Source organism: Mandrillus leucophaeus, unplaced genomic scaffold, assembly GCF_000951045.1.
Source record: "Mandrillus leucophaeus isolate KB7577 unplaced genomic scaffold, Mleu.le_1.0 Scaffold52, whole genome shotgun sequence".
Classification (NCBI taxonomy): Eukaryota; Metazoa; Chordata; class Mammalia; order Primates; family Cercopithecidae; genus Mandrillus; species Mandrillus leucophaeus.
The window spans coordinates 2,209,842-2,222,181 of NW_012105586.1; the positions used below are offsets into that span (position 1 = coordinate 2,209,842).

The following is a 12,340-nucleotide window of genomic DNA, read 5'->3' on the forward strand; positions in this document are numbered from 1 at the left end:
AAAAAAAAAAAAAAAAAAACAATAACAACAACAAAATAGCAATGGTAAAACTAATAATTAATGTGTAACAGGCCTGGAGACCAAGAAGGGGCAACTTTGGCAGATCCGAAATGAAGACAACTCCCCGAAATATGGAAGGCAGAGGACAGAGGAGATCAGAGCAAAGGAGACCACAGCCCAGAATACAGCCAAGGAGGACTCACTGAAGAAGAGGGGAAGGCTCTGGGTAGCCCCTCATGGACTCATGCCACACAGCAGAGGCCACGCGTCTCCCCGCAAAGAGACTACTGCAGCCCCACCTGAGCCCTACGGCCCTTAGAGGTGGGTTTCAGAGGCTCCATTTGCAGACCGCCCACATCATGAGATACGATGTGCACAGAACTAGAAGTCACCAAACATCAGAGGAAAACCAGCGCCAAGGAAGAGGAGGTCTGAATGCAAAGAGAACTAACACTCAAGGAGGCAGAAAAGAGGAAAAACAGAACAAAACATTAGAAACGATACATTCACGCACGGCAGAGCAACGCTTCGGTCAACGATGGATGCTGTACATGATGATGGTCCCATAAGATCATAATGGAGGCCGGGCACAGTGGCTCACACCTGTAATCCCAGCACTGTGGAAGGTTGAGGAAGGCGGATAACCTGAGGTCAGGAGTTCAAGATCAGCCTGGCCAACATGGTGGAACCCCACCTCTATTAAAAAAATACAAAAGTTAGCCAGGCGTGGTGGTACATGCCTGTAATCCCAGCTACTCGAGAGGCTGAGACAGGAGAATCGCTTGAACCCAGGTTGCAGGGAGCCGAGATTGTACCATTGCACTCCAGCCTGGGCAACAGAGTGGGATTCCATCTCAAAAAAAAAAAAAGAGAGAGAGATTATAATGGAGCTGAAAAATTCTTATTGCCTAGTGATGTCATAGCCATAGCAAGGTCACAGCACACACTTTACTCCTGTGTTTGTGGAGAAGTTGGTGTAAACAAACCTACTGCACTGCCAGTTCTATAAAAGTGCTGCATAGCACATGCAATTATGGATAGTACGTAATACTTGATAATGATAATAAAAAGCTATATTGCTGGTTTATGTACTTACAGTACTATACTTTTTATCACTTTTTTTTTTAAACAGGGTCTTGCTGTGTTGCCCAGGCTGGAGTGCAGTGGCACGATCACAGATCACTGCAGGCTCAACCTCCTACGCTCAAGCAATCCTCCCACCTCAGCCTCCTGAGTAGCTGGGACTACAGGCACATGCCACCACGCCCAGCTAATTTATTTTATTTTTTGTAGAGATGGGGGTCTTGCTGTGTTGCCCGGCGGGTCTCAAACTCCTGACCTCAAGCGATCCTCCCAGGCTGGCCTCCCGAAGTGCTGAGACTGCAGGCATGAGCCACCAAGCCTGGCCTTATCATTATTTTAGATAATCCCTGAAGCCCCTCCCAGCTCCACCTCTAACTCCCAAAATATGTCAGTCCAATTCTTGTACTCTCACTTATTTAAAAAAAGAAAAAAAAAAAAAGTTAATTGTAATACAGCCTCAGATAAGCCCTTCAGGAGATCTCCAGAAGAAGTCATTGTCACCATAGGAGATGGCACTCCATGCATGTTACCGCCCCTGAAGACCTTCCAATGGGACAAGATTCATTTCTTTTTATCTTTTTCTTTCTTTCTTTTTTTTTTTTTTGAGACAGAGTCTCGTTCTGTCATCCAGGCTGGAGTGCAGTGGTGCAATCTCGGCTCATTGTAACCTCTGCCTCCCAGGTTCAAGCGATTCTCCTGCCTCAGCCTCCTGATTAGCTGGGATTACAGGCGCATGCCAACATACCCAGCTAATTTTTATATTTTTAGTAGAAACGGGATTTCACCATGTTGACCAGGCTGGTCTTGGACTCCTGACCTCAAGTGATCTGCCCACCTCGGCCTCCCAAAGTGCTGGGATTACAGGTGTAAGCCACTGCACCCTGCCAATGGGACAAGATTCAGAGGAGGAAGACAGTGATTCCGATGATCCTGCCTCGGATAATGTAAGTGTTTGTGTCTCAGCATATAACTTAAAAATGTTAAAAATAATAAAATTTTAAAATATAAAAGAGTGTATTGAATAAGGCTATAAAGAAAATATTTTTGTACAGCTGTACAATGTGTTTGCGCTTTAAGCTAAGTGTTATTAGAAAAGAGCCAAAGTTTAAAAAGTTAAAGTTTATAAAGTGAAAAAGTTGTTTAATATATTATTGAAGAAAGAAAAATATGTCTTATAAATTTAGTGTAGCCTAAGTGTACGGCATTGATAAAGTACGGCATTGATAAAGTGTACTATATAGTGTATAGTAATGCCCTAGGCCATCACACTCACCCACCACTTACTCATTGACTCACCCAGAACAACTTCGTGTCCTGCAAGTTCCATTCATGGTAAGTGCCCTGTATAAATGTGCCATTTTTTATATTTCATGCCTTTTTTTTTTTTTAAGATGGTGCCTCGCTCTGTCACCCAGGCTGGAGTACAGTGGCATAATCTTGGTGCACGGCAACCTCTGCCTCCCAGGTTCAAGCGATTCTCCTGCTTCAGCCCCCCGAGTAGCTGGGACTACAGGCACGTGCCACCACACCTGGCTAATTTTTGTATTTTTAGTAGACATGGGGTTTCGCCATGCTGGCCAGGCTGGTCTCGAACTCCTGACCTCAGGTGATCCACCCGCCTCGGCCTCCCAAAGTGCTGGGATTACAGGTGTGAGCCACTGCGCCCGGCCTATATCGTATTTTTACTGCACCTTTTCTACGTTTAGATACACAGATACTTACTATTGTGTCACAGTTGCCTACAGTATTCAGGACAGTCGTGTGCTGTGCAGATTTGTAGCTTAGGAGCAAAAGGATCTGCCATAGAGCCTAGGTGCGCAGTAGGCTACATCATGTAGGTGTGTGTAAGTACACTACTCTAGGATGTTTGCACAATGACAGAATTGCCTGACACATTTGTCAGAATGTATTCCTGTCATTAAGCAATGCATGACTATAATTTATATCCTCAGAGATACACAAAAAAATTGTAAGTTGGGTGCAGCGGTATGCACCTGCAGCCCCAGCTACTCGGGAGGCCGAGGCAGGAGGAACACTTGAGCCCTGGAGTTTAAGGCCAGCCTGGACAACAAAGTGAGACCCTGTCTTAAAATGTAAAGAAAGAAATTGGGCCGGGCGTGGTGGCTCACGCCTGTAATCCCAACACTTTGGGAGGCTGAGGCGGGTGGATCACTTGAGGTCAGGAGTTTGAGACCAGCCCGGGCAACATGATGAAACCCCATCTCTACTAAAAATACAAAAATTAGCCAGACGTGGTGGCACATCCCTGTAATCTCAGCTACTCAGGAGACTGAGGCAGAAGAATCGCTTGAACCCAGGAGGTGGAGGTTGTAGTGAGCCGAGATCGCACCACTGCACTCCAGCCTGGGCGACAGAGTCAGACTCTGTCTCAAAAAGTAAAAAAGAGAACAAAAATATAAGCAACAGACAAGCATCCTCAAACAGGAAATAACTCAGAGAATATTGAGCCCTTCTTGAAAAATCCACCTGACAGTGTAATCCAATCACTCAAATGATGAATCGAAGTGAAAAACTCAGGAATGGAGAAATTGTGCCAAATAAACTCATCATGAATAATAAAAAATTTTCAGGCTAACATGCCAAGGGGCTTATGGTTGCAGATGAGGATATAAACATTATAGATTACGACAAAGTAAAAATTGTGTAAGCAATAAAAGTCAGGAAGAGGATGAGGAGGTGGGGAAAAATAATTGCTCTGTTCTTTGTTACAGGGAGTCAATCTATTCTCTACTGTCCAAAACTCGAAATAAGCAGATTGTACCTTTACCGCAAGAGACAGTAGTTCCTGAAATGATTATTAACCACTTACTGATTTTCATAATCTCCTTTCTTAATTTTAGAGGGTTTTTTTTTTTAAAGGAACTGCAATATCTTCTGCTGAAAATACATTAATCTGACTGAGGTCTGGCATTCTTCTGTTTCACTTTGGTTTCTTTTTCTGATACTTTTGATCAAAATTAAATATTATCATTTTAATGTCATAAATAAGATGTTGCCATTCTCTTAAAATTCCTTCTTTGTATGTGTGTACAGCCTGCCTGGTTACTAACCTACCTATCTTTATACAGAGAGGTAGAGAAGCATGTCAACCATCTAATGATAATAGTAGTTGTCTATAGATGGAGGGCTGGGGAAGGCAATGTTTGTTTTCTTCCTTACACTCTTTGTATTGCTTGAATTTTAAATAATCAATGTTTATAATTTTCATTTCATAAAATGCAGTCATTAATTTTAGAAATTCAAAGATATACCAGATAAATGTTAATGTAAAGAAAGAAGAAATGGCAGTATTATTATTACTCTTCTTTCTTTTTAACCCTTGCTACTTCTTCCAGGAAGGAATAGCAATATTACTGTCAAATAAATGTGAAATTAAGGGAAAAGGCATTACAAGGAATGGAGAGGTATATTCATGTGGACAAAAAGCCCAACCCACAAAGCACATAATATTCATGAACATTTATGTAGCTAATAACATAGCTTTGACATATATGAAGCAAAAATAGAACACAATGAAAATCTAATAGATGAACAAGTGTACTGGGAGATAAGATTTTAACATATCGCTCACAAATAAAGGTGATAAAAGTAAATAAGGGTACATATTATTTAAATAACAATTAACAAGCTTAACTTAATAGATACATAGAGAACTTCATACGCAACAAACAGAATACACATTTTAAAACACCCACACACTGAACACTCTGAAAATATGTGATCATTTATTATTATTAGACCATAAAAATATCTCAACAAATTTCCCCCACCCTGCCCCCCAAAAAAATCCACACAAAAATAAACACTAGCTAGCACACAGACCGCATTCTCTAACCATAATAAGAAATTAACGGCTGCTCTGTCTATGGAGTAGCCATTCTTTTATTCCTTTACTTTCTTAATAAACTTGCTTTCACTTTACTCTAAAAAAAAAAAAAGAAATTAACAATAAAAGGTCATATTGAAACAGTTTCCCTGGAAGTCCTGTGGTCCTAGGAAAAGTACACAGCTCTTGGCGTCAGGCCACAACTCAAACTCCAGTTCTGCCACTTACCAGAGTTCTGTAACTTTGGAAAGGCCCTTAACCTCACTATCCTCAAATTCCTCATTGTAAAGCAAGGATAAGCAAGAAATCCTCCCTAGGGCCGTGGTGAGGATTAAACTAAAAAAAATGTGAGTCTTCTCCTTCAGGGAACATGAACATTAAGTCTCTGTGAGAGTATGGACGCAAAAGGTCATGGCTGATACCAAATCACAAACGCAGAGAGGTAAACTGAGGTACCAGGAGGACAATTCAGAGAACAGACGTCATATCATGATGCTCTCCACCTTCCAGATTCTTCATCTCTCCTCTGAGGACCCCTCATGCTCCCTAGAAGGAGGCCCTGGAGAGAGAACAAGGGCCCTTACCTCGAGAACAACTCACGCAGGCCGTACAGCGGCCGGCCTCATCCAGGTAGTAGTCAGGTTCACACTGCTTCCTGCAGTCAGCAGGCCTCTGTGGGCACTGCTGTGTCGGGAACAGCCCTTGAAAAAGAAACAGAGAAGCTCCAAACCAGGCTGACTTAGCAAAGGCCTTACAACCCGATGCCCCACACCTCTCATCCCTGAAGCGCCTCCCAGTTCCACCTCCAACCCGCGAAATGTGTCAGTCCAATTCTTGTGCTATGGATGGAAGCCCTGACACCCAGGAGGGGCAACTCTAGCCTAAGAGCCCCTAGCAGGCAAGGAAAAGCAAGATAGTTATAGAGAGCTGGGCCTGGGATTCTAGGGCTGCCATTTGCCAATTGCATGATAATGACCTTGTCAGCGCTGTTTTGTGGGGTGGGGGGGGGTGGCGGGGGTACATAGTAAGTGTATATATTTAGCACTATTAAGTTAGTAATAGGACCTACCTCCTAGTGTTCTTGGAAGGACTGAATGGACTGCTAAGATAAATATGTATAAAGTACTACAGCAGTCCCTGGCACCCAACAAGCCCTACATGAGCACTGGTTGTCATTCTCTGCAGGGATCTTATCTCACTGCAGGAATTAGCGGAGTCATAACTTTAGACCATGAAAGTCTAGACCAAGCTTGTCCAACGCAGGACGGGCCGCATTCGATCCAGGACAGTTTTGAATGAGGCCCAACGCAAACTCAGCAACTTTCTTAAAACATTATGAGTTTTTTTTTTTTTTTTTTTTTTTTTTTTTTTTTTTTTTTTTGCTCGTCAGTTAAGAGCTAAAACACTATCCTTAGTGTTAGACTAAATTCACTTCTTCCAATGTGGCCCAGGGAAGCCAACAGATTGGACACCCCTGTCACGAGGACCCTAATCCAGCCTGATTTGGAGATACACAAGTCATCCAGCAATCGCTGCCTACCTTGCTTCCAGGATGAGCACATGACCCAAGCAGGCCAATCAGAATACTTCTTCCCATTAATATAATTGTCTCGAGTGCCACATGACCCAAGCAGGCCAATCAGAGTACTCCATGTTCCTCACCACTGTGATTGGTTTAGTATGGGCACATGACCCAGGCATGCCAGCCAATAAGCTGGATAAAAATCCAGTATCTACTGGATTCCTGGCTGAAAGGGCCGGGTAAGCCCAGAGCTGCCCAGGTCATCACTGCCTAAGCTGGGCATGGTGTGGGCAGGACTTGCCAAACAAGGAGGTGACTCAGAAGCCAACAGAAGCCAGAGTTGGAGAGAAATGGGCTCCTGAGGACATAATTCAAACATCTGAATGTAGGGTGTTCATGGACTTCCCTGTTACGGAGCCAATTATTTGTCTTTTGTCTTATTTGAGCCCTTTTGCCAGTTACAGTGAAAATAATCTAGACCAGGGGGTTCCCAATATTTCTTGTGCCCCAATCATTCTAAGGAAGTCTGTGGACACTGCACAGAATCATGAATTCATAAATAGAATATGTAGGAATACAGAGGAATCCAACTATATTAGAATATGGTTATCAAAGCATTAAACCTAATAACATAAGATATAGTAACAGGTCGGGCGCGGTGGCTCACGCCTGTAACCCCAGCACTTTGGGAGGCCGAGGCGGGTGGATCACATGAGGTCAGGAGTTCAAGACCAGCCTGGTCAACATGGTGAAACACCATCTCCACTAAAAATACAAAAATTAGCCGGGTGTCATGGCAGGCACCTGTAATCTCAGCTACTTGGGAGGCTGAGGCAGGAGAATCACTTAAACCCGGGAGGCGGAAGTTGCAATGAGCTGGGATCACGCCATTGCACTCCAGCCTGGGCAACAGGCGCAAAACTCCATAAAAAAAAAAAAAAAAAAAAAGACACAGTAACATGTGATTCTTTGTAAACTCATTAGATAATAGGATAAAATAACTCCATAGTTTCAAAGCAGTGATGAGTCCAAACAACATTTCACAACATCTGCAGCCACTGTAATAGAATATGAGAATATCTATGATTTCTGCTGATGACAGAGCTGTGTACTCCAATTACCACTATGCTTTGTTGCCTTAATTCATAATGGGAGGAATTCATAAGGGAATTTTAGCTAGAAGCTAATTAAAATAATTGAATCCATTCAGGTTCATGATCCCCGTGAAATCTACCTTTGAGAGTCCACGGACCCCAGGGTAAGCACCTCTGCCCTAGTACAACACACAAGAACCTCTCAAAAATACTAACTTCAGACCGGGCACAGTGGGTCAAACCTGTAATCCCAGCACTTTGGGAGGCCGAGGCGCATGGATCATTTGAGGTCATAAGTTCAAGACCAGCCTGGCCAACATGGCGAAACCCCGTCTCTATTAAAAATTAGCTGGGCGTGGTGGTACATGCTTGTAATCCCAGTTACTCAGGAGGCTGAGGCAGGAGAATTGCTTGAAACTGGGAGGCAGAGGTTGCAGTGAGCCGAGATCATGTCACTGCACTCCAGCCTGGGCGATAGAGTGAGACTCCATCTCAAAAACAAAAAAACAAAAAAACTAGCTTCATGGCTGTCGCTTTCTAACTCAGACACTTCAGTAGCTCCCCAGTAGTCTTTCCGAGAGGTAAATATGACCCCATCATTCCTTGCTGAAAACTTTCAAAGGCTTCTCATGGCTCCCAGGATGGGTCCTTACCATGGCCAGTGAGGTTCGGCTCACCTATGTCCGCCTTGCCCGTTCATCTGTAGCCACACTGGCCTCCCCTGTTCCCTAAAGGGGCCATGCTCCCTTCTGCCACCCCAGGGCCTTTGCACAAGCTGGTCCTCTGCCAGGAATACTCCTCTCCCCTAGTAACTCCCACTCAGCCTTCACATCATAATCAAAGCATCACTGTCTCAGAGCCTTGGTCGTGATTCCCAGTAAAAACAAAGACTCATTTCCTTGCCTTTCAACACCTAACTGTCATAATCACACATTTATTTGTGAGCTCAGTCTTCACAGTGTCTAATTCCCCATAAGAACGTCAGCTCCATCGGGTGCAGTGGCTCACGCCTGTAATCCTAGCACTTTGGAAGGCTGAGGCGGGCGAGTCTTTTATTTTATTTTTATTTTTATTTTCTTTTTGATACAGAGTTTTGCTCTGTTGCCCAGGCTGGAGTGCAGTGGCAGGATCTCAGCTCACAGCAACCTCCGCCTCCCACGTTCAAGAGATTCTCCTGCCTCAGCTGGGATTACAGGCAATCACCACCACACCCGGTTAATTGTTTGTATTTTTAGTAGAGATGGGGTTTCACCGTGTTAGCCAAGATGGTCTCGATCTCCTGATCTCATGATCCGCCCACCTTGACCTTCCAAAGTGCTGGGATTACAGGCGTGAGCCACTGCACCTGGCCCAGGCGGATCATTTGAGGTCAGGAGTTTGAGACCAGCCTGGCTAACACGGTGAAACCTCGTCTCTACTGAAAATACAAAAATTAGCCAGGCGTGGTGGTGCACACCTGTAATCCCAGCTACTCGGGAGGCTGAGGCAGGAGAATCACTTGAACCCAGGAGGCAGAGGTTGCAGTGAGCAGAGATTGCACCACTGCACTCCAGCCTGGGCAACAAAGCAAGACCCTGTCTCAAAAAAAAAAAAGTCAGCTCCTTGAGGATGAGTCTTTCCATGTCCACTCACCAATGCCTCCCCTATCATAGGGCCTCACACATATTTCATTAAAACATGTTCTGTCAACCTAATTCATACGGCATTCCCCAGCCTGCACTCCCAGGCCTCACACGGTGCCTCCACCTTCCCAGTCTGGCATTCTAGTACACTGCTCACTTCACGCCCTCTCTACTGCAGCCAGTCTGGGCATCTTGGTCTTTTCTCTGACATCCCTCATACATCCTGAATGTCGATATGGATTAAACTGTGTCTCTCCCCAAAAAAGATATTCTAGAATCCTAACCCCCAGTACCTCAGAATGTGATTTTATTTGGAGATAGGGGCTTTAAAGAGGCAATCCAGTTAAAATGAAGTCACTAGGGTGGGCCTAATCCAATCTGACTGGTGTTCTCATGAAAAGGGGAAATGTGGCCAGTGCGGTGGCTCACGCTTGTAATCCCAGGACTTTGGGAGGCTGAGGCGGACGAATCACCTGAGGTCAGGAGTTTGAGACCAGCCTGGCCAACATAGTGAAACCCCATCTCTACTAAAAATACAAAAATTAGCCGGGCATGGTGGCATGTCCCTGTAATCCCAGCTACTCAGGAGGCTGGGGCAGGAAAATCACTTGAACCTGGGAGGTGGAGGTTGCAGTGAGCTGAGATTACACCACTGCACTCCAGCCTGGGCAACAGAGGGAAACTCCATCTCAAAAAAAAAAAAAGAAAAAGAAAAGGGGAAATTTAGACATTGTCAGGCACGGTGCCTCATGCCTGTAATCCCAACACTTTAGGAGGCCGAAGTGGGAGGATCACTTGAGGCCAGGAGTTTGAGACTAGTCTGGGCAACATGGCAAGACCCCATCTACAACAATAGAAAATTAGCTGAGTGTGATGTACACACTTGTACTCCTAGCTACTCAGAAAGGCTGAGGTGGGAAGATCACTTGAGCCCAGGAGTTAGAGGTTGCAGTGGGCTATGATCGTGCCACTGCACTCCAGCCTGGGTGACAGAGCAAAACCCTGTCTCTAAAACAATACAATACAGTACAGATGAAATAAAATAAATAAGAAAAGGGGAAATTTGGACACAGAGACAGACATGTACATAGGGAGAACGCCATGTGAAGACTGGAGTGATGCTGCCACAAACTAAGAAACTACTGGAAGTTGAGAGAGAAGCCAAGTCTTTCCCTAGAGCCTTGAGAGGGAGAATGGCCTTGTCAACATCCTGATCTACAACTTCTGGCCTCCAGAAGTACAAGACAATACATCTCTGTTGTTTAAGCCAGCTGGGGACCAGTACCAGTCCATGGCCTGTTAGGAATGGGGCCACACAGCAGGAGGTGAGTGACAGTGAGCAAGCATTAACTCCTGGGCCCCACCTCCTAACAGATCAGTGGCAGCATTAGATTCTCATAGGAGCGCAAACCCTATTGTGAACTGCACACGCAAGGGATCTAGGTTGCGCGCTCCTCATGAGACTAATGCCTGATGATCTGAGATGGAACCGTTTCATCTCAAAACCATCCCTGACCCCACTTCGTGGAAAGATCGTCTTCCACGAAACCAGTCCCTGGTGCCAAAAAGGTTGGGGACCACTGGTTTAAGCCACTCAGCCTGTGGTACTTTGTTACGGCAGCCCCGGCAAACTAACACAAATGTTCTTCCTGCAGGCTAAGTGGCTTCTCCATCTCCACTTCCGCCCACTGGGAACCCTTCATGCCCAGCCAGATCAGGCTGAAATACCATCTTCTCATGGAACTTTCCTGATCATCTGACCCCACCCAGCTCCTCTCTCTGGGTCCCTTTAAAGTCACCCTCTCAGAACACCCACAGCCTGCTCTGCCAGGGTGCAGCAGACCAGACCTACCAAGAGGTACCACCCCAGGAGCAGCTCCACCAATGGTTAATGGGCGTTGGCATATAAATACCCCAGCTCCCTCAGCCCTCAGCTGTTCCGCAGTGGCTCCCAGAGGCCCCCAGAGGGATTAAGCCCCAGTTGCCCACAGCAGTAACTATCTTTCTAACACAACTTTATAAGCTGCCTTCCCGTCCCTCTGCCACTTCCCTACTTCCAAATTGGTGTTTCCAGGCATCACTAACTGTACTCAGATCTTTGCCTCAAAGTCTGTGCATCAGTCTGCTCAGGCTGCCATAACAAACTACCACAGACAGCGTGGCTTAAACAACAGAAATTCATAGTCAGTTTTTGAGGCCAGAAGTCCAAAATCAAGGTATGCACAGGGCTAGTTTCTTCTGAGTTCTTTCTCTTTGACTTATAGATGGACTGTGTTCCCCATGGCCTCCCACAGTCTTGCCTCTGTGTATATCTGTGTCCTAATTTCCTCTTATAAAGGCACCAGTCATATTGGATTTGGGCCTATCCTAGTGAACTTATTTTAACTCAATTGCCTTTTTAAAGACCCCATCTCCAAATAAGGTCACATTCTGAGATTCTGGGGTTAAGACTTCAGCATAGGAATTGGTGGTGGGGGGGCACAATTCAGCCCATAACAGTCTACTTCTGGGGGAATTCAAACTATGGTACCCCCTTTTCTTACAGGCAGATAGAAAAGTCTCAAACTGGTATAATATTTGTCTTATTGAGATTGAGTTTGTGAGGGCAAGATGATAGCTGCCCCGCCCCCCATGGTTGAATCTCTAGGGTCTGATAGAATGCAAACACACAGAACATATTGGGTGAATCAATGAATGAATGAGTGGGTGGATAGGTGGGTAAATGGATGAGTGGGTAGGTGGGTGGATGGGTGGATGGGTGGATAGATAGATGAGTGGTGGATGGGTGGGAAGATGGGTAGATGGGTGGATGAGTAGGTTGGTGGGTGGATGGATGGATGAGTGAGTGGGTAGGTGAATGGATAAATGAGTAGGTGGATGAGTGGGTGGGTGGTTGGATGAGTGGGTGAGTGGATGGATGAGTGGGTGGGTGGATGGATGAGTGGGTGAGTGGATGGATGAGTGGTGAATGGATGGATGAGTGGTGAGTGGATGGATGAGTGGGTAGGTGGGTGGGTGGATGGATGGATGGATGGATGGATGAAGGGTGGATGGGTGGGTAGATGGGTGGATGGATGGATGGGTGGAAGAACAGTGGATGACTGAGTGGGTGGAAGAACAGTGGATGAGTGAGTAGATGGGTGGGTGGGTAGATGGATGGGTAGATGGGTGG

General features: G+C 45.4%; 1 protein-coding gene across 1 annotated transcript in view; it reads right to left on the minus strand.

Moving 5' to 3' along the window:
* The window catches only part of TNFRSF8 (tumor necrosis factor receptor superfamily, member 8), an 82,726-nt gene that overhangs the window by 40,816 nt on the left and 29,570 nt on the right, over positions 1–12,340 (minus strand). The window contains exon 3 of the mRNA XM_011996569.1: positions 5,515–5,631. The gene's annotated coding sequence lies outside the window, so the exon portion shown is untranslated. The remainder of the gene's footprint in view (positions 1–5,514; positions 5,632–12,340) is intronic.